This window comes from Neopsephotus bourkii, unplaced genomic scaffold (genome assembly GCF_033783945.1).
Source record: "Neopsephotus bourkii isolate Nb327-2 ecotype Australia unplaced genomic scaffold, CSIRO-AGI_Nbou_v1 NB_936, whole genome shotgun sequence".
NCBI lineage: Eukaryota > Metazoa > Chordata > Aves > Psittaciformes > Psittacidae > Neopsephotus > Neopsephotus bourkii.
The window spans coordinates 1,235,315-1,262,793 of record NW_026901430.1 but is presented as its reverse complement, the minus strand read 5'-3'; the positions used below and the strand labels follow the sequence as shown (position 1 = coordinate 1,262,793).

General features: G+C 45.4%; 1 protein-coding gene across 10 annotated transcripts in view; it reads left to right on the top strand.

The window, feature by feature from the left end:
* The first annotated feature begins 232 nt into the window (after positions 1–232).
* Positions 233–27,479, top strand: part of IL1RAPL2 (interleukin 1 receptor accessory protein like 2) — a 393,109-nt gene continuing 365,862 nt past the window's right edge. For 3 of the 10 annotated variants that reach the window (XM_061358013.1, XM_061358017.1, XM_061358014.1), the window contains exon 1: positions 20,881–21,055. The gene's annotated coding sequence lies outside the window, so the exon portion shown is untranslated. Of the gene's footprint in view, positions 343–14,332; positions 14,442–20,430; positions 20,463–20,879; positions 21,056–21,487; positions 21,824–22,227; positions 22,435–23,051; positions 23,158–27,479 lie in introns of those variants that run through there. The other 7 variants (XM_061358018.1, XM_061358021.1, XM_061358015.1 and 4 more) reach the window with 7 other exon arrangements.

The window sequence follows — 27,479 nt, the reverse complement described above, 5'->3', positions numbered from 1 at the left end:
GGGCCAAAGAAAAAAAAAGTTGTGCTCCTAAAGCCTGGTAATCAGAGCACTCCTAGGACAGGGCTATGGTATGTCCCTGACCCAGAGTTTTTGTATCATGAGCTATTTTGTGTCCAATATCTAAATGGTTCTTGAAACAGGGACTGAAAACCATCTCTTGCTTCTTCCAGCTTGAATACCTGAAGGAGGCCCCAAACCAAAGGAAACTACCAAGATGCTGAAACTTCTTGACCATGGTGAAGATATACCTGTGTCTCCAGGATATCCAGTGCTCTGAGATTCTCTTTTTTTTCGACTTGTGACAGGAGCTGGGTGCCAAGATCAGCAACAAAGTACCTATAGGTAAGTCGTGGTCTTGGATAAATCATTGGCTATGACCCTGGCATGGCCTTGCTTGCTTGGCTGGCTATTGGGGCAGTAGCATGGGAGTTGCACGTGTCATGCTTTACTCCCCAGTGCCAGAACCAGAGGGATATTGATCACTTTCATAAGGTAAGTTGGTGAATTATTTCTCTGGGCACGGAGACACACAAAAGTGCAGACAGCTTAGAGCACTGCACAGGCAGGAAGACAATGTCTAGCATCTCTGTGTACACAGAGAGAAGTTCCCCTGGTGGCTTTTCTACACAGGGTCTTAAAAGTAGTTGGTTTTAATAATTCTGTGTGAAGCCCACAAAGACACGAGAGTGATATAAATCAATCTCCTATCCACCCAGCCCCTGACCAACAAGCGCATCTAACAGAGATGATTAATATCAAAAGAAACAGATATTCATGGGGAAGGTAAAAGAATAAAGAGGGATGTTCATCCAAGAAGAACCTCTAACACTGTAACACGTTCTTTTTATAAAACAGGTGTGGGACTAGAGGTCTTGATTCATGTAATGAGACTCATATGACAATAACCAGACTACAAAAAAGCAAACCAAACAAAACATTTAAAGATCAGTGTTTGCTTTCATCTCACCAGTGCTAGCCTTGTGATTAGTTGTGATGTCCTGCTTGCAGACTAATAAGTATATTAAACCACGTTTTGTATATAATTTCTGGCACCATATCAGATTCTTAATATCACTTAAAAGGGAGATCAGTGGGAAGAATGCCACAGCAGAGCTTGGAAAATAGCTTCACAAGTCTTGCTCTTGTTTTTTCTCTCCTTCAGCCCTGGCACACTCCCACAAGAATCCTGGCTGGCAAAGGAGTCACAGCACAGTTAAACCTGAGGCAGAGCCAGCCCTGCGCTCTATCAGTAGGTCACTCTTTCTGGTGTGAGGTGCTCACCTCCATGCTGCAGTTGCACACATCCTTGTTTGGGGCAGCTAAGTCCCTGGCAGTGTCTGTTGTCCTATGGCTGTTTGCTTTGCAGTGATATTTGTGATTTCAGGTGCTCTGGTTGCATTGTGATTTGTGGTTTGAGTTTTTTTTACCTTTGCACTGTAGCTCTTTTAGAGAAAGAAATCTACCAGCACTTCATTCATCACATTTCTTTTGAATTCCATGGCAAACATATACAAATAAATAAACCTTTGTCAAGGGAACTCTAGTGGTATGCTCTGAGGTGGATAATTGTTACTTCCCTGTCAGCAAAAGGTTATAAAACTTTTATTTTGGGAAAATGCAGACTTTTTTCCTGGTAGGCAAATACTGTGCAGATGTTCTCTGGATAATACAGCCGAAATGCTCCTTGTAGGATAACCTGACATAAATGCTTCTGTTAAGCTGATTTCTCTGTCACTGAAAGACCTTTGGTGGTTTTCCTAGGAGGGGAAAAAATAGACTTCTGTGGTTTCCTCATACTGGGAAAACATTATTCAGGCGCCTCATTCTGCATGAGAGTCTTGGTTCAGAAAGCTGTTAAACACATGCTTAAATCTGTCTGTACTTACAGGGACAGATATGTACCTGCTCCTCTGCTGACTAGCGGCACAGCAGGGCTTGCTGAGCTAACCGGATTCTTCAGTGCCGTTGAGTACAAGTTCACAAGTGAAGTGGAAGATTTACTAGCTGAGAGGAACGACTTGCTACTAAAGCCATGTGTTCAGCTGACACTAGCAGCACTTTCAGCTGGCTTGGCTGGATGGACTTTTTCCTGGAAACAGCTGTCTTGCATTGAATCATCCCAGGCAAGTTACCTGAGGGAAACAGAGAATGATAGAATCATTTAGGTTGGCAAGACCTTTAAGATCAAGTCCAGTCATTAACCCAGCGTTGCCTGCCAAGTCCACCACTAAAGCATGTCACTAAGGGCCTCATCTACACAGCTTTCAAGTATCTCCAGGGACCACTGCCCTGTGCAGTCTGTTCCAATGCTTGATAGCCCTTTCAGTCAAGAAATTTTTCCTAATATCCAGTCTAAACCTTCTCTGGCACAGCTTGAGGCCATTTCCTCTTGTCCTGTCACTTGTTACTAGGGAGAAGAGACCAACCCCCACTTTGCTCCATCCTCCTTTCAGGCAAGGAGTGACAGGGTCTCCCCTGAGTCTTCTCTTCTCCAGACTAATCCAGTTTCTCAGCCTTTCCTCATCACACTTGTGCTCCAGGACCTTCACCAGCTCCACTGCCCTTCTTTGGACCCACTCTGGCACCTCAGTGTCTTTGCTGCAGTGAGGGCTCCAGAACTGAACGCAGGATTCAAGATACAGCCTCACCAGTGCTGAGTGCAGGGGGATGATCACTGCCCCAGTCTTGCTAGCCACACTATTGCTGATACAGGCCAGGAAGCCATTGGCCTTCTTGGCTGTCTGGACACAAGCTGGCTCATGTTCAGCTGGTTGTTGACCAACATTCCCAGGTCACCTTCTGACCATTTGTGGTAGGGGGAGACAGATAATCAAACCTTACAACGTGGTAAACCTTCCTATTTTCTGTCTCTAGCTGCAGCTGGATGGTGCTGCAATACCCAGCCCTAAGCCCCCATGCTTAGGAGTGTTTGAAATGGCAGATGGCAGGTGTCTTTATTCTGTGGTGCCCCTGGGTAGACACTGTATATTTGGGTGGAGGGCAATTACCTGTCTCTCTGTATAAACCTGGACTGCCACTAACTTAGTTGCCTTATGTCAGACATCACAAGACCAAGAAGGAGAGGATTCCCAGAAGAGCACATTGGTCCAGGGCAGTGTCCCTGTGTGTGGTGCCTGCTGTCTCTGCTCTCTGGTGTCTAAGCTTGTAGAAGTGTGTTTCAGAAAGTGTTGGGGTTTTTTGTTTTTATTTTGAATTCTTCCAACCTTTTTTTGCCACTGGTGGTGGGGGGATGGAGAGAGTGCTTTGGGCATTTCAGATACTTTTGACTATCAGCTATTTAATGAAAGTGTTTGAGATTAAAGAGTAAGCCTTAATTGCTGACATGAATCAACGTGCTGCGCATGATGTGTGTACAGGAGAAAGAGAGCTAATCAAGAAAATTACTGCTTTTCACCTTCTTAATTACTGCTGCTCAGAGGTCTAGGCTGAGGTGTAAGTGCTGCTTAGCTGCTTCGTGTCCAAGGCAGAGTAAAATGGTTCTGAGAATTAAGAGGAAATGAAAAATTATTTGTAGTTCAGACATGTCTAATTTGGTCTTGTTCCTTTCTGTCAGTCTGTCCTTTCCTTATGAGCGACCAGCAGAGTCATGCAGGCAAGTGGGTGGTGGCACCTCTGCTCTCCCAAGGGAGCTGAACACCAGTGGCTGCTCTGGGGAGATGGCTGCTGAGCTGGACTGAGCAGATTTGATATTAGTTTTTGCTGTAGGACAAAGACTTGGGTGTGAGTTTGCCACAGCCACGTGTCTTGGTGCTCAGCAAAGGTAGTGGTTGCCCCAGAGGAAAGTTAACGGGTGCTGCTCACTCTTCACCATGGAGAAAGAGTAGAGTGAGGAAACTGGGCAAATGTGAAAGCCGGTGGAGCTCGCCTAAGACAAAAGTAACACTCCTGCTGGGTGAGCAAGTTCCTGCAAAGTCGAACAAACCCATGGCCTGTTTAAAGGAATTGGACCCACTGTGTGGATCTCATTGTGTAACAAAGATATGTCTCTGTCCTCTTGTATAATTTTTTGTTAGTTGGTTCAGAGAGGGGGAGGGAGTCCTGAAATGGGGACCTTTGAGCAAAACCACAAGCAGGGGTGAAGTGTACAGTGGGCATTTGACTGAGCAGAGGAAGCAGGTTTCCTGAGGCTGCTGGGCACATGTGGAGAAGACAATGATATGCTTGAAAATGAAGTGGATATATTAGCCTTTAAAGAAGTAGCATGTTAGGGAGAGTGAGGGAAGTTGATGGAGTCACACTTCTTTCAGGTAAGCACAAGGAAATTAAATCCCCAGAGGTCCTGGTGCTGCAGGAGCTAAGAGACTGTTGAAGAAAATGCTTTGGAGGGAAAATACACAGTTGGTACAGAACATCAGTACGGGTCTTAGAGTGACTTTTCCAAAGAGGAAGCACAAGGACACCTGATGCGCACGGACTGGGAACAGGACATAGGAATTTCAGTTTGTAGGCTCTTGCACCACCCCCAAGTCTTTGAATAAGTCTTTGACTTATTCTGGACTCTTATGTCCATTCCTTGTAAGATCTGTCTTCTCTCTCTCATGAGGCACACCTGCCTGCAGACCTGTACAGATTTTATCTATGAATTCCTGACAATGTAATATCTTCACTGGATTAACCTCCCCAAACCAGCAGTGACATGTTATAACTGTTGTTATAAATGAACAAAGCTGAATTTGGAGGAGGGAGAAAAACACCTCCTAAAACTTAACCAAATAGGGAATCCAAGGTAAAAGACTTCCCCAAGGTTTAAGCCATTGTTTCTTTGATGAGAAGAGGCTGTGTGTCACAGCTAGGAGTTATTCAGACACTGGGGAATGTATTTAAAATACAGTTCTGCACAGTGTAGTATGAACAGCCCTGGTAGCCTTACTATTTCTCTTCTTCTATTAATGAGAAATGTTTGTTTACAGAGGAAGAAGAGCACTCTGATTGTGCCCAGCCTGATGCCCAGACCACCAAACTACAGGATCACATCCCTCTTGCCTGTGTGTGACACCTCATCCCTTCCACCCTGTTTTCAGTGCTAGGATCGCATTCGAAATAATCTTCTTCAAGGTAATTGTAGCTCATATCTGGGTTTTTTTTTCAAAGAGGCTTTCAGCATTCACATGTTGCCTTCCAGCAGTAGATGGCAGCAATTTTCTTAGTCCTAATCTGGTAAAATCTGTACGTTAATTACTGCAAATTAATGTATTTGGGGTGGTAAAGGCTTCAGTTGCTCTTTTCAGCAGTTCATTATTAACTAAGATGTCATCCAGTCAGTGCAGTGCTGGGCAAAAGCAAAGACCAGTGCCTGAGCTGCCTGTCCTGTGCTTGTCTTCTGAAAAGCCCAGCCAGCACCAGGGATGCTCACTGCCTCAGCCTCTGTGCTGGCAAGGCAGCATGGGACCAACAGCCAGCTGAGCTGCCCCCTGGACTCTGGCCATTAGGCACCAGCAAGAGGTAGACCAGCCTCCAGCTCCTTTGGGGTTATACTTTGGGATAACACAGGTGTTAACAGGAAAATGTGGGCCTACATCCTCACCTTCAGCTGGGACGGGAAATAAATAGCTTGGCAAATAATGAAGCCCAAAAACCTAGGATGAATGACTAGTTAAAGTCTGAAGAAAAAGAAAAGAGCAGAAACGATCCAGCTCAGGAATAATCAATCTGTGTGTCTCTTTCTAAGCTGGCTTTCCGCCCTTATTCATACTGTACGTGTATTTCCAGAAGATGGTCATTAAGAGACTCATTTTTAACTGAAACGGTCATAAGCAGTGTAAAGGTTTGCAACAGGATATAGAAAGTGTGAGAAATAAATTGAGCAACATTAGTGTGTGAATCTAAAATATAATGGCTTCTGTTATGTGCGCATAGAAATAATTATGTTGAAATTAGGAAAGCTTCATCAACTTTAAATGAATAACTGATCTCCAGTGGACAGAGAGACAAGTGATTTTAATGATTGCTTTAAACTAACATTTGGTATAATAAATGTTTAATGCATTTGTTCTGAAACAGAATTAACTACAGTGCCATGTCTTATTAAGGGCACAAGCACTGCTGCTAGTCAGCAGTTTCTCTATCCTTTCTCTCTCCCAAAGTCTACAGTTTATGATCCATTTCAGAATGTCTGATAAATACACTCCCTGCTTTCAGTGATGTGCCTGGTTGATTTGGCAGTGTCATGTGAAATGTAGGTGCAAGGCCAGGAATCAGACAAATTTATAATTGGGTAATTGTATTAAGATCATATTAAGCTCTTTTCACCCTGAAACACTTCAGGGATTATGACCTGCAGCATTGCATTCACATGTGTTCCTTTTCTGGTTGTGTATTAGGAACCCAGCTGCTATTTCACATTTAAACATATGCCTGTGGTATAGTACAGGCAAGTGAGACTGACCTGCCCCAAACAAGAAATTAGAAAGGGACAGGCAGTGGGGAGAGAAGGATCCTTGAATAACCTGGGCATCGGTCACCATCACAATCACTATGGACAGATGACCTGTCTAGCAAGGGAGATAAAACCTTTTCATTAATCATTAAAGGAAATCAGGTATAAGATCTGAGTTTGTGGGAACTCATAAAAATGCTGTTGCCTGCATCCTTGATAAATAACTAGTTCTAATATTATGCCTTTAATCAAAGAAAAACAATCAAGGGCTAGCTACTGTCCTCAAGGAGCTCCTCCATCACTGGTTTTGCTATTTGATTCTGGCTGCTTTAGTGTTCTGTAAGTGTACTCAAAGGGCAAGAGAGCCCTTGTTCTCAAAGGCCAAGGCTGGTGCTCCTTCACTGGTGAAGCTCTGCCTGCTTCTGAGTGCTCTGTTGACCTTGCCCTGTTTCCCCTGCTAAACAGATCATGTGCACAGTGAGCGGAGTTGCTGTAGAGCCGTCTTTATGCCCATATAGCAAACATCCTGCCTTTTCCTGTTCTAACAGGGCTGTTTTGGAGCAAACTGTTTCCAGTGGAGAAATGCAGGCAAACAAATACGCCTGTCTGCTGCCAGGGCTCCTGTGGACTCTCCAGCTTAGAGCAGGGAGGTGAGCAGGAGGCAGCCCCTGTGGCACAGGGCAAAGGGGCTTGTTGAGGAGGAGGTGGCAGAGCAAGAACCATCTGCCAGGTGGGAGGAGAAGGATGAGCTCAGGCACTGCAATGGCTTGTCCTGGCACTTGCACGCAGCTGGTGTGAGCAGAAAGCAGCAGAGCTTGTAAGGTCCAGGTTGTGTTCAAGTGTCCTGGGTTCAGCAGTAGCAGTCATTTTTCTCCTTCTTAGTAGCTGGTGCAGTGCTGTGTTTTTGACTTTAGGACTGGGAACAGCGCTGGTAACACCGATGTTTGTAGTTACTGCTCAGTAATGTTACCTCTGACCAAGGACTTTCCGAGTCTCATGCTCTGCCAGGGAGGAGGGGAAGCAGGGAGGAAGCAGAGACGGGACGCCTGACCCAAACTGACCAAAGAGGTATTTCATACCACAGCACGTCATGCCCAGGATGTAGAACTGGGGGCAGTTACCCAGAAGGGCTGGATCACTGCTCGGTGTCGGTTGACGTGTGGTGAGCGGTTGTGTTCTCTTCCCTTGTTATTTCCCTTGTCATTATTATTCCTGGTGGTAGCACTATTGCTTTGTGTTATAGCTCAGTTACTGGACTGTTCTTACCTCAACCAGTGGGAATTACATTCTTTAGATTCTCCTCCCCATCCCTTTGGGAGCAGGGGGAGGAAAAAGGGCAGTGAGAGAGAGACTGCATGGTTCTGATTTACGGCTGGGCTTAAACCACGACATCAAGTCATTTAGGTACTTTGATTTTCACCTTCTAAGTCAAATTTAGGCTTTTATTTATCTGCTTGATGCTTCTGAAATGTTCTCTCTCTGATGGAATTACCAATATGGGCATTTTCTGGAAACAGGCCATTTGATACCTAGCCTATTCTCCTCAGGGCCTAGACGGTAGTGATTTTGATCACTGAAATGCTTCATGCTTTAAAGTGACCACTACACATGAGTATGGGATCTGTGCTTGTCTACTCTATGACTGCTCAGCAGGCATGTTCCTCCCTGGAGCCCGAAGCTTTTCCGCTCCTTGCTACTGCCAGCATGGTAGCTCTTTAGTATGTGATGTCTTAGTGCCATTTTTTGACTGCATGTAGATGTAGATGCTGTGAAGGGTTTGTCTGTAGCTTTGTGGTAAAGGTTGCACATGGATCTGTGGCAGCAGGGACCAGCTCCCTTTGTGGGGGATGAAATGTAAGTGCTTTCATTATCAAACATGCACCATGCTCTCACTGAGCACAGGCTGCATCCACTGGGAAGCTGAAAGGCAATGAGTTTGCATTAGACAAGTAAACTTGCAATATTAGTTCTCCCTCCCTGAGATCCCTATAACCCTCATGATGCAGCCCTTTGAGCAAGGACTGTCATGTACTAATGGCTGTGTAGTTTATCACAATAGGACTCAGGCACGGCTGATGCCTCTAGATACCAGCATGAAATAAATATTAATAACACGGGAGCCTCCCTGCTTACTATATTCCTGTTTCGGGCCTTCTTATTACTCTCCTTTGGAGCTGGAAAAATGGATGCAAAATCATCTTCTCCTTTCAAATAAGGCTAGAGCTGAAAATGAAAGGGGACCAGAAAAAGCAGCTGAAATAATTGCAGACATAAGGGGCTTTCATCTGGACAATTATTAGGCAAGGTAAACCCCACTTAATTCCAAGAGCAGGTTAATACACAAGAGTGTAACAGAAGGGTGTATAATAATGAATGGCACAGAGCAGGTCAGCAGGATTATTCCTCACTGTGTGTTTGCAGTATATAAAAGGAACTGTCAATGCAACTCAGAGGTGACAAGCTTGAAATAGATAAATGAATTCTTTTCGTACTGTGCAAGATTGATATCTTAACCTGTAGATCTCAATTCCACAGCATCATCTGTTGAGATATACACAGATACAAAACTAGTAAGGATTCTACACACCACACTAGATAAGTTAATTTAAAAGCAATTTAATTTCATGCTTTAGCTAGAAATCAGAGGAGGCTGTTATTTCAGAAGTGAAGGCTATACCAAGAACAACATTTACCTTTCAGAACTATATACCTTTCCCTTATGCCTGCTAAGAGGTGCTAAGCAGGGTAAAGGTTGATGAGGCTTGTTAAACCGTGTGCTCTGAAACGACTGTGCAGGCTTAGAAATACTGAGCTCACAATAGTTTGCTATACTTTCCTTTGAATCAGCTAGCTTGAGAAAGCAATCTCCCTGTTTTCTTCTGATCTAGCAAGTGTTTTGCTTTTTCTATCAGAGCAGGTTGGGCCTGTCTAATGGAGAATGTGTTTGACTTTGTATTTGAGATACAGATGATAAAATTGTGATTTCTGAGGCAAAAAAGAGCCTGCCTTGTCTCTAGTTCTGTTCATTTGATGGGGTTGCCAAAACTTACCCTTTCCCCTGTTGAAAAGGGATCAGACTAGAAAATCTGCGCTGAGTGCAAACGTACTGTACTATGTGGTTTTTGTTTGCTTGTTTTCTTTTATGATTGTTTTTGCACACATTGATGTTTATTTTTGCTTTCTAGTACTTGCTGGAAGATTTTTACCACTGAAACAAAAGTGATGGAAGTATTTAATGCATGACATTATTTATCTTTAGATATTAGTGGGAGTAGGATAAATGACTGCAGATTTTACTTTGTTCTAAAATTGATTACATCTCTTTTGCATGCTTCATATTATCTGGGATATTTCAGTCACACGTATTATTTAGTTATGCACGGAGTCTTCTTTCTGAGGTGCATCTTACCCTGGGGGTCAGGCCCATTAACACATCTGGTGAATTTTTCACTGGAGTTTTTGACTCTAAGCTGTTTTCAGTCATCTAGCACTGTTGTGACTGAGAAGATGCAAATAACAATCAGGAAACATTCACTGTAAGCTAGCGGTTTATTTAGCTTCATCCCATTAGTACAGTGAAATCTGAGAGGATGATCACTGCAGAGCTTCTCAGGAATGCTAGGACACTTGATAAGGTAAAAAGTTTTATTTTCTCAGAAAGGGTTTGTACAGATGCAATAACACTGAGGCCTGAATGTCCCTGAAGATCTCTGAAGCAATCACTGAAATCCATGTGTAAACCAGTGGAGAACCTGGTCCTCCAGTTTGTTTTGAGTGAGGAACTCTATCTGCAATACTAGGACATGCTTACTTCTAAAGCTATTGTAGAGCCAAATTTTGATCAATGCTCTCCTTCGGTCCCATAGAGACTTCTGAACAGAAAGTTATTGTATTTTTTGTAGCTTTTATTTTTTTCTTTTGTGAGGGAGAAATAATCTCACAGGTGCTTAGGAAAATAAAACAAGAACCAGATGAAGAAGTGGAGGAAGGTGAAATGCCAAATGTCTCACCCAATTCTGCTTAGTACTGAAAATGGATATCTATTGAATACAGAAGTCAACAGAAACAACTCTGGTGTTTGTTTCACGATCAGCTAGTTTACACAGAGGACAGGCAGGGGAATTCATTGTGCTGGCATTGTTGGCCATTTTAATTTTCAGAGGCAGCTTAGCAATGATTTTTGATCATTGGTCTCACTAATGTTCTACTAAATACAAATCAGGTCATTCAAAGGACTTGGGTTTGCATCTAATTATTAAGATCACTGAACTGGAAATATTTTATGCTCCCAGTTTTGAACCTTTTGCTAGACATGAGTCATGTCACCCAAAATAACCACCCCAGAGCGTTGATCTAATCCATCTGGTTGTGCAAACAGTTAAGGGGCTCAGAATAACAAGAACATTTCTAAATAGGATATGGCATGATTTTCTTGCCTCTTTACAGCAGCTCAAACATTTACACAAACTTGTTAAGCTGCTTAGGGAGAGGATTGTTTGTCCAGGTAATGTTTCTTTTAGTAAGTTAAGCCGCGAAGAAGGCAGATGCTTGACTTCATAGAATTTGGGGGATTCTGGAGAAATTGCCTCTGGGAGAAATTTAAATAAATTAATGGAGAGCTTCTGGTTTTCTTTTTTCTCCTCTGTCTTCATTTTGAGCAACTTATTCCCTCCCTATGCAGAAGGGTCTGTGGAACACGCATAAGGAAGTCGTTTAATTATGTAAAGCTGCTCCAGGTAGATGTTATTTACAGATGGCTGAAAAATTTTTGATTATACTCATTTGCCAAGAATAACCTCCTTCTTTTTACTCTTGGTGGAGAGGTGCTTTTAGTCATCACCAAGGTAAGCTGCAGACTGTATACTCCTGTCTACATCTTTTTCACCCATTTTGACTGTTTTTATTTCTTTGTGATTTTTAAATGGTAACCCTGCAGGCGCTGTGCATATAATTGAAGTAAGCAATCTGCTTGTTTATCCCTGTTTTCCATTAATTAGATATGTGCAATCTGAATTTCCTAGTGAAAACCATGAGATGACATGCTAAGGGGCCAGATCTGCATTCCCTCACAAGGCTGAATTGCCTGTGTTGGAGAAGACATCTCCAGACAGGGGCACAGTGGTGTTTGTCACCACCTTCAGCTTGGGCTGGACAGTGAGCAGAGGTTGAACAGGTCATACTGGAAGAGGCTGGAGGTGTCTCAAGCCCCTACACTCAGCAGTGCCTGGGTGAGCCTCTGTGTCCTTCGGGTTTGCTGCAGGCTGGATGTGCTGGAAGATGAATGCGTGTCCATAGGACACTGTGAAGCTGCAGCCTTGTCTCTGGGCAGTGTGAAATGGGTGGGGCTGGGCTGGGCTGGGCTCACAGCTGTGTTCATGTGGCTTCCCCACACTTTTCTGTCCTCAGGTTTCTTTTATTCTACTTTGTTCACTGCTAAAGTGGTGCAAATCTTCACTTCAGTAAATAACCAAGGTGCAGCCTCTAATGTGAATAGTTATGTCTGATCAATGGCAGTGCAGGTGAGGTCTAAAGGTACTGCTTTTTGCTAAGGGAACTCTGTGGTCCCCAAAGAGAATCTTATACAGAAATGGCCCAGCTCTGCAGTGGCCAGGTATTCAAACCAGGTTAGTGATCAGCTGTCAGGTCCAGCCAAGAACTGAAGAATCTGCCGAGTGAACTTCCTAAGAAGAAATCAAAAAGATCTTCATGTAACAGGCAAAGGCAAACTGTTTTCAGCCTACCCACAAATGAGACGAGAAGAGAGGGAATAGCCCCAGCTGTGGGTGTGCAGAATGGCAGGTAAGTGGAGAATTTCATAAAGGAATGAGTCAGTGAAAATTGAGCTCTGATGTTAAGTCCTGAGGCAATCATAAGGAAAATCTTTGGAACTAGAAGAAACTAGCGCTGGGTTTTGAGGTTCTTCTGTTGCAGCAAGGACACCAGGCTGAATGAATACCCCAAGGAATTCTGCTGCCCATGGAAGTGACGGAAGATACTCAGTCTCTCCTTCCCAGCTTGGTTAGGATTGAGTGCTGTTTCAAGCACCCTGGCTCTTGTAGCTGAGTAGCCTGCTTTTGGTCACTGGTATCTGGGTGAAGAGTGTGTAGGGAGGAGTCTCACCCATGCAGGAGACCTTGCTGCCTCAGGGAGAGCTGTCACGATCAAACACTTCGGTCTGGATCCACCAACAGGCAAAGCTGAGAATGTGCTTATGCGCTTTATGAGCTCAGGGCCCACTGCTTTTTACAGAAAGGGATAAATAAGTGGTTATTTGAAGCTAATGGCTTCTTTTGTCCGTATATACATGCCATAATGCCATTGCAATCCTGTAACAACCTCCCTGATGTCAGACAGACCTTGTACACACTCACATTAATGAGCTATCGTATACCAGCTCCCTGCCTGGCCCACTCCCTCTTGCCTTTCCTCCGTTGCTCAGATTCATTTTTCTTCTGCTGGCATGGTGCTTGCCTGCAGTGATGGGTGTGTGCCCTTTGCTCACTGGGGTCTGGCAGTAAATCATAAGTTTGCTTTTTTTTTTTTCCTTTTACATTCTGGAGCAGCTGCTCTGATTGGTTTGAAGCAGAACAAAAGACCTAGAAATGGGGAGAATCCTGAAGGTAAGTACTTTACTGTGGGCTTAATGTCAAGGTACAGTACACATAGGAGCTTTTACAGAGACCATTTAAAAACTATTACCCACTGTATATTTTAAAGGCAGGACATAATTCAGACGTCTGATTGACTGCCCTTGAATGCTGATTCTTGCTCTACAATTTTATTTTTAAGAAACCTTGATCTGTGAACTTTTGAAAACATTTTATATTGCGTTCACTACCTTAAAGGATTACTTCTGCTGTCTGAGTTGTGCCAGATTTGTGGTGACAATAACGCAGAGGAAGAAATGGCAAGCTCTATCAGAGGAGCAGTGGAAAAGTCACTTCTGTAAATTTGAGGACCGCTTAAAAGTTGTCTTCCCTTTTCACTGTAGAAAATGCTATTTCTGATATTATGGTTCTTATTACTCCAGAGAGGACACGATTCAGTGATTTCAGATCCCTGCAGAGACCATGACATTGTCTTACTACCTTCCTAAGGAATCGGGAAATGACAGTGACCTCCAGGGTACCCTCAGTAGGCAAAGCATTGCCATTCTGAAGCACCAAGTCCAGGGATTTAACACAAGGATTTAGGAAGGGAACTGGACTTGAAATGTACTTAAGAGAGCTGTCCATCAATGGTCTGTAGCTTTCAAGTCAGGCTGTTGCTTTTGAATGTACTGTTGCAGTAGTCTTTAAACTGAGTCATCCTCAGAGCATCTGTAAGTGAAATTATGGTGCTCCCTGTAGCCCTTTCCCTGCCCCTGCTCCCCAGGCATACTCACTGTGTTTCCCTTGATGTTTGCTGAGTTCAGTGTTTGACCAAGTCTCTCTTCACCCTTCCAGAGGAGTGTTGTTGTGTTTGTTGTGCTTGTCTTCCACCTGCTTTCTGCCAGGGAGTATTAATACTGAAAATAGAAATTAAGCAAGTAGTTCCAGCATGTGTGTTGCTTTTCCTGGAAGACAGAGTATCACTTAATGTGCGTGATATTTCCAAGTACCGGCATTTTTACCTAGGTAAGAAACCTTCAAGTCTGAAAAATAATAAACAGCTTCTTACAGAAATTCAGAGCAATTTTAGAATATTACTGTGTTATCACAAGCCAAAAGTATTGGCAATCAAAGGTGGTTTTGAAGCCGTTCACTCCAGTTCTACTGGCTTGTTTTGTTTTGTTTGTCTTTGATAACACTCATTGCTTTTGAGACAGCTTGGAGGGCAGGACTGGTTTAGGCATAACAAAAAACCCCAAAAATGCTGTATCAAAAGCCACTGTTTAGTCATTGAATACAAGATTAAATCATATCCCTTTATTTCCATAAATGTTTCTCTTCACAGATGTACTGGGAGAGAGGAATTCAGTGCCTTAGAATGCATGGACAACAGAGGATGATACAGCCTGAAAACAAATGTCCTGAAGAGTGTTTATTACCAGTCAGTAAATTGGGTAAGACTGGAAAAAGTGTTTTAGCATATCTTTGCTTTGTTGACTGCTGCTGATAAAGCGGTTTGTTTTTTTCTCATCTCATGCATAGGGTATGGTCACTGATGCTTAAAGAGCCCTTGAAATACTGACATCAGAATTGACTTGCTGATGTGATGAATTGGAGGACTACTTGAACAGGTCACACTGTTCGAGTAGCCTGGAGCAGCCTGACAGGGCAATGGGTGGGTGTACAGTACCTTGCCAAATGTATTTCATGTATGTGCACTGCAGAACACAAAGGAACCTGTTTTCTGCCAAATATTATGTTGCATAAAAGCTAGAGGATCTTTATGCCCATATTTGCCCTCGAGATGAAGTGAGGGCTTGAGAAGGGCTCTTGGCATATGAGCCTTTTTGCCATACTTCTGGCTGTGTGGGTTCTGCTCAGAGAAGCCAAGCCAGACTCCTGCAGCTTCCCTGTCCAACCCTTCCCACCTGGAGCTTGGTGTGAGCTACCCTGGCTGGAAGCTGTGCTGCTGCAGCTACACAGTGCAGGTCATTGAACACATTTGGCTCTCTCTCCACTCCCTGGCAGGCCCATCTGGCAGTTGCCAAACTGTATTCCAGTGGGATTTCTTGCAATTATGATTAGATACTGCCAAACAAAAATGATCTGTGGAATACAAGTGAATCCAATGTTGATTAGCTTCTCTAAGTCCCACAAGAGGTTAGAACAAGCACAACTTGCATTTAATCTTTTGTCTCTGTGTCTCTGCCAACCACAGTTTTGCTAGTAGATACAGCAAATGAAAGGAGGTGAAGAGAAATGAGGGGCTGATGAAGGACTTTTCTGTTATTAGGACTGATAGGATGCTTTAGGATGTCGTCGATGCTCATCAGAGGTAGTTCTCCCCTCAAAAAGTGAATTAAACAGTCAAAGGCACCATTTGTCTTAGTCTTGTCTGAGAAATTCCCAAAGGGAAAATGCAGCATATTTCCACTATCTGTTAGTGGATTTTACATTCCTGCTCCACAAACTGTTGTGCACATGACAAAAAGCTCTCCATTTGAGCAGTTTTCCTAACAAGCTTCTTAGCTGTTTCTGGATTAAGGCAAAGTTAAGATTTGCGTCTTATTTTAACTAATCCCTAACAGTGCTTCCAGTTCTGCTGTTGGCCAGTCACGAGAGACAGGTGAACAGTCAATGTGCTGTAGCTTTTTACACTTGTACAAAAATATAATGCCTACTGCATGAACATGTTACCTCTGTTGTAAGCCTGTCATGTTGTTCTTTGGGGAAGAGAATTCTTATTTTCCAATCCATATATTTATGCAGAGCAGTCACTCCTCTTACACTGTGTACGTGCAAAATGCTTAATAATTTTGTCTTCAGCCTTCAAGCATAAAAGCAAGAAAGTTACCCTATTCCAAACTTAACTGCTTGGATATGCTTTAGGTACCAAATAAGATTACTGCTTGGAAGATAGTGCATTTATCTTTCACATGAAATAACCCAGGAGAATGTCAGATGCAAAATGATTTTTGAAACCTTGGCATTTACTGCTTCTTTATACTGTCTGTGTGCAACTTTAGTCAACAGCAGTGACATTACTGTGTGAGTCCCTCCAACTGAATGGAATTGGCACCCTATTAAAACTCTTTTTTCAAAGCTGAACTGGAAATATGTTACTATGCAGCTCTATGTTTATCTCCTGAAAAATGGTGATCAGAATCATGGCTGCTACCAGCCAGGCAAGATTTTCTCCTTGTCAGTTTATTCCTTCCTATATCTTATCCTTTATTTGGTGTTACCTGGCCACTGATGTCCTCCTCATTCCTTTCACAACAGGATCTTTCTGCTTTGGCTTTTGTCCTCTGTAAATGCAGCCCTGCCAAATCTCTGGGATGAGGCTCCCTTCCGTGCTCAGCTGTTTGCAGCATCAGCATCTCACATCCTTGTGGATCAGTGCTTCTGCCTCTCTCTGCTCCAGCAATGTGGGTGCTGCTGGCAGAGCTGCATGCGGAGAGCATGGGGCCCTGGGCACCAGGACACAGTGTGGCTGGAGACAGTGGATGCAGCATGGAAGTGGGTGATGCTCTGCAGCACCTACAGATTTGCAGCCCTGCCAATCTGTTAACTGTTACCTGGTCTTCGGGAGGCTGGGTGTTTGTGCCTCCCTGCAGGTGGGTTATCTATCAGCTTTGCATCATTGTCTGCTGAAATTAATTGCTAGGAAGGGTTGATGGTGTTTTCAGAGAGATGGACCTAGTTTTCAGCCTTATTTGCTCTTGCTTAGGATGGTCATAGCAGGGTCACCTCTGAGAAGCATATGTACAACACACATAGTTTTCACGTCTGGCCATTCTTCCTAAAGATCAAACCTGACTCTGTGCTGCTATATGCAAAATAGTATACATAAAGTCAATAAATGGGACTTTACATAGCTGTAAATGCTCTCATCCTGGTGTCTTCTCATTCAGGCAATAAAGATGTGAGAACCATGGAGATTCAGAAGCAGAAGTCTGTGGCAAGACTGGGGGTCTCCTGATGATAGCCATGGACAATGGTCCCTTCTGGAACTAGCTGTTCGTAGTGGCAGAGTTTATTAGGGCAATATATGTCTCCCAAATTATGCTGCTCACTTTGTACCCCAGCTCTGCCAAGCAAGATGCTCAGATGGGAGCTCTACAATTTCTGCTGTTTCAAGTCAAAATGAAGCTATCTTACTTGACTGAGGCAGGACAGAGTGCAAGGCACTCACCTGGCAGACCCAGAGATCCTTTGGAGGCCAGAAGAGAGCAGCTGGGAGGACAGTCTCTCCTTCTGGCATTCCGTGTGGTTTAATCCCAGCTGGCAACTAAGCCCCATGCAGCTGCTCTCTCATTCCAGTGGAATAGGGGAGAGAATTGAAAGGGTAAAAGTAAGAAAATTCTTGGGTTGAGATAAAGACAGTTTAATAGGTAAAACAAAAACTACACACACAAGCAAAGCCAGACAAGGAATTCAGGTGTTCAGCCATCCCCAAGACAGCAGGGCTGTCACACATAATAGTGACTTGGGAAGACAAATGCCATCACTCCCAATGTCCCTCCTTCTCCATCAGCTTCCTATGCCAAGCATGACACCACATGATCTGGGATATCCCTGGGGTCAGTTGGGGTCAGCTGTCCTGCTGTGCCTCCTCCCAACTCCTGGTGTACCCCCAGCCTCCTCACTGGTGGGGTCAGGTGAGGAGCAGAAAAGGCCTTGACCCTGTGTAAGCGCTGCTCAGCAGTAACGGAACATCCCTGTGTTATCAGCACTGTTCTCGGCACAGATCCAAACCATCATCCCATGCCAGCTCCTGTGGAGAAAATTAACTCTACCGCAGCCCAAGCCAGTGTGCAGTCAGATGGGGATGTTCAGCCACAATAATTGTAAGGGATGTGCATGAATCCATGCAAAGATTGATTAAAATTGATTAAGGAATTGTATCTGGGGACCCTTCCAAAGTTGAATGAAGTCAGTGGAGGAGTCTTTTTCACTGAATTCTCTGGCATTAGATTAAAGCTCCATAATACCCCATTGTGAAATAATTTGGTTAGCAGAAAGAATGGAGAGATTTAATGTACCAGAGATTAGAGAACTAAATGGGATTCCAGGTGATGGATTCAGTTTCTGGCTCTCCACAGATGTACTGCTTGACATTGCCCAAGTTCATCAGTAACTCTTGGGACATCCCTTCCTAATATAGACAGGTATGATAGTGTGAATAATTTCTCTTCCATTTTTTTCAGTGAGGGGGATGAGTGAATGGCTATGTGGTTCTGAGTTACCAGCTGGGCTTAAACCACCACAGTGGATCATTCCTGCTCCGTATTCAGCTCCATGAATGCTACCCTCCTCTTTTCACTCCTACTGAGCTTATTGGAAGATTGACAGCTGTTTGTCACATTACTCTTGTCTGTGAAATGGATTATTTTCCTCAATAGGCTGAGATGAGATCAGAATAAGGGAAACAAAATTAGTTTAAAAAAAACAGTCAGTGGTATGGTCATTTTTATGAACAACGTACATGTTCATAGAGCATAGCATAATAATTAAGGGGTTTGGATGTATTACAAAGTGCTGAAGAAGTCCAGTGATACTGCTTTATCTCTTCGAAGTTCAAATATAAATCCAAGGTATCATTAAGTGCAGCTTCACCTAAGTGTATATTTCAAAGTCCATGGGATATTTAATTTCTCAGCTTTCAATCTTTTAATTCAGCTAAAAAGTGCCTTCAGTAAGTGACCTGATAAATAATTAAAAAAAAAAAGCTCACTTCTACACTGTAATCATGCCAGGAGGAATGAAAGAGTAGCTCAAGTGTCAGAGGTTATAAATTGCAGCAAAGGTATTAGCATCTTGGTGAAGAAGTCTGTGTCAGAGAGAGAAGCGAGGTCTCCTGGCAAGATATTGACTCTTTCTAATTAGTTAAAAGATTCATACAGGCAGTAAAAATGGGCCAGTTTATTGATTTTTGTTACAATCCAGCATGACAATAGTTTTGCTCATTTACCTTGTGTATTCCTGAGCCTTGGTTGGTCTTGGCCTCCCGTTGCATAACAAAGCAGGCCATGTGCTGTTTGTCCCCAGCACCTGCTCCACTTGAGATTTTAAAAGGCGGTTTACAAAGAGAAATGACTAAAAATGCTGCTAGTTTTGTCATGGAATCAACTAGGTTGGAAAACACCTTGAAGATCATCAAGTCTAACCATTACTTCAGGATTGCCAAGTCCACTAAACCGTGTCATTAAGGGCCTCATCTACATGCATTTTGTACACTTCCAGGAAGAGTGATTCCACCACTGCCCTGCACAGCCTGTTCCAATGCCTCATTACTGTTTTGGTGAAGAAATTTTTCCTAATATCCATCTAAACCTCCCCTGGTGCAGCTTGAGGTGGTTTCCTCTTGTCCTATTGCTTGCTCCTTGGAGGAAGAAACCAGCCAACTCCTGGCTTCATCCTCCTTTCAGGCAGTTGTAGAGAGCAGTAAAGTCTCCTCTGAGCCTTCTGTTCTCCAGACTAGCCCCAGTTCCCTCAGCCGTTCCCCATCACACTTGTGCTCCAGGCCCTTCACCAGCTTCTTTGTCCTTCTTTGTTCTCACTCCAGCACCTCAGTCCCTCTTGTAATGAGGGACCCAGAACTGAACACAAGATTTAAGGTGTGGCCTCACCAGTGGTGTTGTCCCTGTGTGACACCTACTTCCGATTTGCTTCATTTAAAGGTTACAAGACAAGCTAATTGTCAGCTCTGCATAATGGGTAAAGACCTGCAAGCAGAGCTGAGTGCTTTCTTGGCTTTGACATCAATAATGTCAAAGATGATGACTCCAATGCAGGAGCTGGGCAGAACCTGGCCCTTCTCAGCTGCTCTGACCTGAGGCGAGGATGCTGAGGAGACACTAACTGCTTTGGTGAGGGTTTCCTGAGGAAGACTATTTCCTGTGACTGTCTGGACATTGCTTATGGGTTATGAGCTGTTTGCCACCATGTTGCTCAGCGTTTGCAGCCTGTATCGTGGTTGCCTTAAGAAAACTGGGTCCTCTTGTGAATCTGAGCAAAATCCACAAGTAGATTATATTCTGCATGGAGCTATTCTGAGATACTTAAAAGCAAATAAAAAGCTGCACAGGGAAACTAAAAATAACACTACCCCAAGCTGTAGAAAGCATGGATGTGCCACATCAGAAGCAGAGCTAGGGAAGAGAAATTTCACCTGGTCCAGTTCAAGGCAGCTTGGTTAAACTGGTGTCAGCGATGGTGTGGAAACGTGCGGTGGATTTGAAAGCGGCTTCTTCCAGCTTAATGCAGGTGCTGTAACTCTCGGGACGAGCTGCACTTGTGCCCACTGAAGTTAAACTGTCACAGCCGTGCAGGCAGAGTTGGGCCGAGCACCGGCAGAGGAGCGGGAGCAGGGTTCCGGGGCTCTGCTCGAGGGTGTCGCGGACGCTGCTTTAGCGTGGGGCTGTTCCAGTGCCGCCCATCCTGACCTGAGCCTTGCGAGACCCGTTTTGAAGGTACCGATTGCTCCTTACACTTATGCAGCTCTTTGCTGAAGCTCCTCCCGTTTTTCAGGACGTTTCCCAGCCGAGACGGGGCCAATGTGCTTGGCCCCGCGGGTCTCTTACCGGTGCCGGTGGCCGCTTTTCTGCCAGTGCTGTACGGGGTACTAGGGACTTTGGCAGTGGCATTTCTTCTCCGCAAGGCGCGGTGCGGAGCGCGGCTGGCGAGGGCCCGCGGCGGTGCCGGGTCGGGGCAGTGGGGCCGGGGCACTGCGCGGGCAGCGGCGTGGCGCGGCCGCCAGGGGGCGCTGCAGTGTCTCGCTGTGCGGGGCGGGCGCACCTGCCGCGTGCGGAGCCGTCGGCGGCGGCACGGGGGGCAGCGCGGACAGCGCCGTCCCGTCCGGTCCCGCTGCGCTCCGCTCGCCGCGGCCCCGCCGCAACTCGACGGGCGGCAGCGCCTCCTCGTCCGCCGCCGCGGCGGGAAGGCGCGCTCCGCGCAGACGGGCGGCCCGTGCCACCCCCGCAGCAGCACAGCCGGCCGCAGCTTCCGCCGCCTCCGCGGACGGGGCCGTGCCGGCAATGGAGACCTAGCGGGGAGCCGCCGGGAGGTAAGCCCTGCGCGCCGCAGTGTCCTCAACCCACCGAAACTGCACATTTCTCCTCAAAACCTGAAAAGTTGGGGTGCAAGGAGCGTCCTCTCAGGGTCGCCCCCTCCGCGCGCGGGACGGGGCTGAGGGGCCGCTGCCGACATGTCCCTCCTTCAGCGCTGGGGCAGCGGTGCTGAGCGGACAAGCGGCGGGACCCGCTGCTGCCGGTTGCTCCTGAGGGGCTCCGGCAAGGACCGGCCGCAGCTCCCGCTCTCCGTCCCGGGCAGGCGGTGTTCCGCGGGGGTCGCGTCCCCTCGGAGCTGCGGTCCGGGTCGGCGCGGTGGCCCCGTGGCCGTGCCGGTGTCCGAGGGAGGTCTCGGTTAGCACTGAGGGGCTCTCACTTGAGCGCCGCGGACGGGAGAAGTGTTCCTGCCGGGATCTAAAACACACGCGAGGACTCGGTTTTTGGGATGTCGCAGCTCAACGGAGCCTGTTGAAAAGGTGCCGGTTCTTTGGAGGTTTGGCTACGCTGAGGTACTGCAAAGGTGTCCTGAATGTTGGGTGACTTGGGAGTCTCCATCTGCCTCCCAAAGCTCTGTGGCAGTGAGGCTTCTCAGGTTTTGTTTGGGGTCTGCCGTAAACCTGCTGAAAGGCACAAAACCTCTCAAGAGCTTCATTAAGCAGCTGTTTTCAGAGAGCCTGTCCTTGGACTGTTGTCTGTGCTAAGAATCAAAGAATCCAAAGTTTCTGGTGGAAAATGCTGTAAGCTGCAGTTTCTCGAAGTTCTCGGTAAGGTTTGTGTGCTCGGGACAACCTCTTACCTGCTGGGTTAACACCCAAACTTGGGCTTGTACTGGGAGGAAAATCCTACTGTGGCAGCAGCTGGCACTCTCTCATGCTCCTCTGCAGTGTTTGTACTTTCTTGGTTTTATTCTGGTTATTAAAAAAATCATATTTTTATAGGGTGGGTGTGGGGGCTTTGGCTGTTAGGTTATTGCCGTCGGGGTGCACGTAGTTTTGGGGTTTCTCAGGGAATAGTTAGAGGTCAGCCCAAGACAAAGTGAGCTGGTGCAGGAGCAGGGCAGGGTTGCAGGGGAGGGCTGTTTTGGGGTGTCCAGGCATTGTGAGTGTGGTTATAGTCATGCCTGAGAGGCACTCACCCCAAACGCCTGCTGTTGGTGCTTGAAAGGGGATGTTATCTCTTAGCAAGGATATAACTGTGCAGCTGCCTGGCAGGCTGTTCTATCTGCCAAGTACCTCAGCTGTAAGGGCTGGTGACTTGCCTGCCTGGCTTCTATGTAGTGCATGGGAAGGGGCTTCCCTCCGGAGGAAGGAGCAGCCAGCTTTGAGGAGGACATGGTGGCTGAAAAGCTTTGCTCATGCCAGACCTGAGGCGGGAGGTAAGTCTGGGGAGGAAGCTGTCTGACAGTGAGTCAAGTTCTTGCTTTGCAGTGGACAAGTGGCTAATGGGGAGATGGAAGGACAGGCTGGGATTTGAGGTTTTGGGCTCTGTAAGCCAGTGGGATGTAATGCATGTGAAGTGAATGCAAGAAGTGAAGTCTTCTAGCAGTTCACTGAGGCACAGGCAGTGATCTTCAGGATTTGAGGAGTCCATGGTTAAGCAGGGGTTGTAACTGGGGATGTGCAGGAAGGCTTTCCAAGAAATTACTAAGGATTGTGTCCTTCTGAGGGTAATTCCTTGTGCATGGGAGACCTCTTGCAGTGGGAGGACGGGGGCATGCACTGACCTCCCTGTGAAGCACTAGTGTTGCTAGGCAGCAGCTTGCACCTCCAGTGTGCTCCAGATCTGAGTCTGTGAGGGGAGACCTTCCTCTATGGAACTAAAGCTTTCTAGCTGGTGTCCAAGGATGCTGGAAAGCATATATCCTGCCTGTGTGGGTGTACATACACTTCTGGCCTGCTTCTGGGTACTACAGAGGGGCACTCAGATGGGAATGCTCAGGGATGTTAGTTGAGAGCAAAACTTCCTTATCCTCATCACCCTGATTGGGCTGCAGATGAGCACAGAAGAGAGATGAATCCTTGGTTGTTCCATTTGAGAGGCTCAGGAGTTCTCTCCAGGCCACCTTTTTACTTTCACAGCACCTGGAAGCTCATGGGAGGTTTGTCTTCAAATCACCAGTCAAGTTGGTGATTGGTGCTTTAGCAGTAAAATGGGGGGAAGGGAGGAAGACGTGCTTGCACAGGAGGTAAGAAAAAAGCCCAGGTGTGCCACATTGATGTACTTAGTCAATTTCAGTCAGCTGTAGTGAATTCCACACAATTGCAGGAGCCCCTGTGCACACGTGGCATCAGCCAGCTTTGTCTGAACTGCCTCGTATCTCGCAGAGCAGAGTGGTGGAAAGCCTTTTAATCTGCAGGGCTGCCAGTCTAGTGGCTACACTTTGAAGCAGTGCAGTAGCCAAAGCTGTTGGAAACCAGTGTGAGGGGACTGGCTGCTCTCCAAACAGAAGTCAGATCAAGAAAGAGGCTGAGAGGGTCAGGAAGGATTCATAGGCTGCTGGGGAGAAGGAGAGCTCAGCAGAAGGTATTTCTGTGGCATGGATCACTTCTGATCAGGCAGGGTCTGGAGGTGTGAGAGAGTGGGAGGAGGAGGTGGCTTCCTGGTGTGATGGATAGGCCTGGGCCTTAGAAGAAGCTGGACTTTGCAGCCTTAAGCCCAGAGGAGTGAGGAAGCAGAGGCAGGTAGGAGCATGTATGCTGGGCTCAGAATCTCATGGGTGCTGTTCCTTGCTGCTGTATGATAAGCTTGAGCTATGGAGAGTTTAAAAGTGTGTGTCCGGAGGTGTGGAGCAGCTGCCGGCTTCAGTTCTTTGTGAAAGTAAAATGGGCAACTTGTGTATGGAGGCAGTGTGTGTGTATGAGGAGCGCAGCAGAGATGCATAGGCTGGTGCAGAGCAAGGAGAGCAAATTGGGCAACATGTAAGGCCCACACCTCTTGGGATGCTGCCTGCTTAGGAGCATCCAGGGGAGACTTTCTGGCTGGGATAGGTCTGTGAAGGGATTTGGTTTGTTTGCAGACAGTAATTTGTTCCCTGTCTGCAGCTGGTTCCTGTAGAGAGAAGGGTACATGTTACAATTATCCAGTTAAAGCTACAGAGAATAGTTTTTTTCTATGTGGCATTTGGAAGAGAGAGGCTGTTTAGTCCAAATCTTATATGTCTTGTGTTGAGATGCCCTTGTGAGACTGGAGGTGGAGGAGGAGTTCCAAGGAGCATTTCTGTACCTTGTGCAGGCAATCTCTGCTGGCTGAGGTGGGCAGCTGCCAGGCGTGGCTGAGGCTGCGGGAAAAGAGCTGAAAATTTGTACTAACAATAAGAAGTACAAAGAAAGCCTTTATAATGTATGGACTTTCCCTGTTCTCCAAAACATTCAGGCTCTGAGTAATCTCTCACTTCAAACTGAGGCTCAAGCTGAAAATATCAAGGGATGTTAAATTGTAAACCACTATTAAACAGCCTTAAAGGGCTGTATGGGAAACTGCTCTCTGTTTCTAAGCCTTCCTCAAACAATGTGAATCTGAGCTGTTTATCAGGAGGTCTTTCATGCTGGAAAGGGAAGTGAACATGTAAACTCTATCACAAAATAAAGAGCCATTTTAAGAGGCTGTTTGCTTTTCAGGGTGTCCAACTAAATATAAATCTTCCTTTAAACAGCCTTGAAAAGAAGACAAAGGGAAGAGATCTTGCCCTTGCTGAAAATAATGAGAATCTTTTTGCTAGCTTTGATGGTCTGGGTTTCCTCCAGCATCTGGTATTTGACCTAGGTAAGTGCCCTTTGGATTCAGTGGAGGACTGAGAGGTGTGTTATGTTCAGTGACAAAGCTGGTGGGGGAAAGACTGCATGTTAGGAAGTTCTGCAGGGCTTGTTCTTCCACCCCTCTTTGCACTGTTTTATGTATCAGTAAAACTAACAAGGATGTCTATTTGGTAGAGCATTACCAGGGCACATAAAATATGTATTTTAATTTGGTTTTTGGCCTGAATCAAAATAAAACCTCATTGTTTACAGGATTTCTACAAAATTCCCAAAAGTAATATTATAGAAGCAGTTTCTCATGATTTTCAAATTCTGATGGGTTTGCTTGCTTAATTAAATTCTTTTCATCCAGGCAGATCTGGCAAAATACATATAGATAAAGGCTAGCCCCTGGTTGTAAAAGGGAAAAAATTCTCATCAGGATCACCTTTATCACTTTAAGGTAGTATGAGATGGTGCCAAGTACATTGAAAGCAACCTGCCTTTGCTGACAGCAAAGTGCCCTGTCTTGCTTCTCTGGAACCGCGTTTTCTTAGTGGGAAACTGTGGAAGAGTGTTTTGTAAGAAATGCAACAGCTGGTATGTCATCTTTTTCTGTTAATTCTGCCTTCTTTGAGCATTATGTATTAGTTAGGGAAGCATGTGGCTGGGAATGAGATCAAGGAATGCAATTCTAAGCACATCGCATGCAGAGTTGTGTTCTCTGTGCTTGTTCCGTTAACGTGCAGGAGTGAATGTGGACTGGGTTTGCCATGAATAGTGCAAATATTGTTAATACTGCAGAGGTATGAATGTATACAGGAGCAGATATATAAGTCAATACAGCTGACACTTGTAACAACTGCAGTCCATCTTCCATGTGGTCCCGACAAGAGGTCTGTTTTAAGATGCTGTAAAAGCAGTTTCTCTATAAAAGCGGGGAACATTTCAGCATGCAGATGGCAGCTCAGTCTAAATTCTAGCTCTGTTTTGTTCTGAGCACCTTTGTAACAAGCCTTGAGGAACATAAGGGGAATGAGGAAAGCACTGTGAGGGGGAAGAGAAGGGATATGCTATCTTTCAGGCCTGAGAACTCTTTTTGAACTGTCTCTTCATTTTTAATAGCTTTTCTACAAAAGATGCTTGGGAAGCAAGGTTGGTATGAGTATGAAAGAAGCAAAGTATCTATCTTTTGGCTTAATAATGCTCTTGGATAGGCTGGTGCGAATTGAACTTACTTCCTTATTGATGTAAGAGTGGTGAGTTTTGAAATTGCTGTGGGTGAGAATTGACCTCGCGTCTCTTTTAATCTGAAATGCTTTCTCCTTTTGTGGTTGAGGCTCTATAGGGGAGACCTGTGATCACTGGCAAGGTCATCTAAAGCACTTAGAAAAAGGCCATGACCTCAGTGGTGTTTGCTCTGGGTGTTGGTGACTAAAAAGCTGGACTTGGATGAAGCCGTGTTTTTTTCTGTATTACAGGGTTTATCAGTGACTCTGAAGCTGAAGGGTTCTCATCAGCAACTTGCCTTTCCGCCCTGGAGTGCTGAACAGCAAGCAGGATCCAGAGTCCTTTCCCCCTGAGCAGAGCTTCTCCACAGCCAGGGTGTGCTGGCTGTGCTGGGCTTGAGAGAGTAGCCCTTGAGTTCATCTCAGCCCAGAAGCTGTCTGCCCTCCTGGGACAGTGCTCAGTGGCCTTCTTGACTTAGGAAGTGTACTGGTCGTGTGTGTCTGGGGTTCTTCTTTTCTCTCTGGTGGCTGTGATTACTGCTGTGGCTTACTCCGCTTTGGCAACTGTCTTCCTCTCACTGCATCAGTTCTGGGACTTAGGCTTATTTAAGCTGATCCTTAAAATCACTCTCCCCAGTATGAGTGTACATGTTTAGCTTCCAAGTGTAGACTGTCTTCATGTTTTCTTCTCATCCTCCAGCTGGCTTTTTTATAATCTTTAAGTGCTTCTGCAAAGTGATAAGAGGCTAAGCCCCACTCTAAACCTGAACTCCTTGGATCTGAGAGTCTTTACAGTGCCTATGGTACTTCATGTTGCCTGAAGTCATGTATTGATTAAACCACAATCTGCAAGAGTAAATATATGTAGAATATTAATAGCCCCTACTCTAGGGAGACAAAAAGGCTGTAAATTAATAGACCCATTGTGTTGACCTCATAAACCATGAGGGCTTGAAGTACAGCTGTAATCCTCCTCCCACAACATGTATTTCACTTTGAGTGTCTGTAAAAGGCCTGGGCTGCTCAAATTTAAAAGCTGTGGTACTGGACAAGCATATCCATATATCCAAGGATGTGTAGCCAGAGTATTGCAAAGTTCAGGCTGGAACAATAGCTCTCTGTGGAATCCAGGGTAGTGCTGAATCAGTGCATCATTGATGGTGCAGCTGGGCATGAGACTTAAAAAATAATTTTTAACTTCCTTGCTTCTTTGTTGTTCCTGTTGTTCCTCCTTGCAGTTGCTTTCTGCTTCCAAGTGCAGGAGTTGCTGCGACAAGGGAGAAATATGATTCAGGGATTTAAAATCCAATTTGAAGATATAATAAACTTGAATTCTGTGTAAGTTGCTTTAGGGAATCGAGGTCAGTGTGTGGTGTGAGCTGATAGTACTTGATCTGCTAATTGGTGCTGAGTGGTTCTAGTTCTTTTGGTTCATGGATCCGTTAAGATGGGCTGCT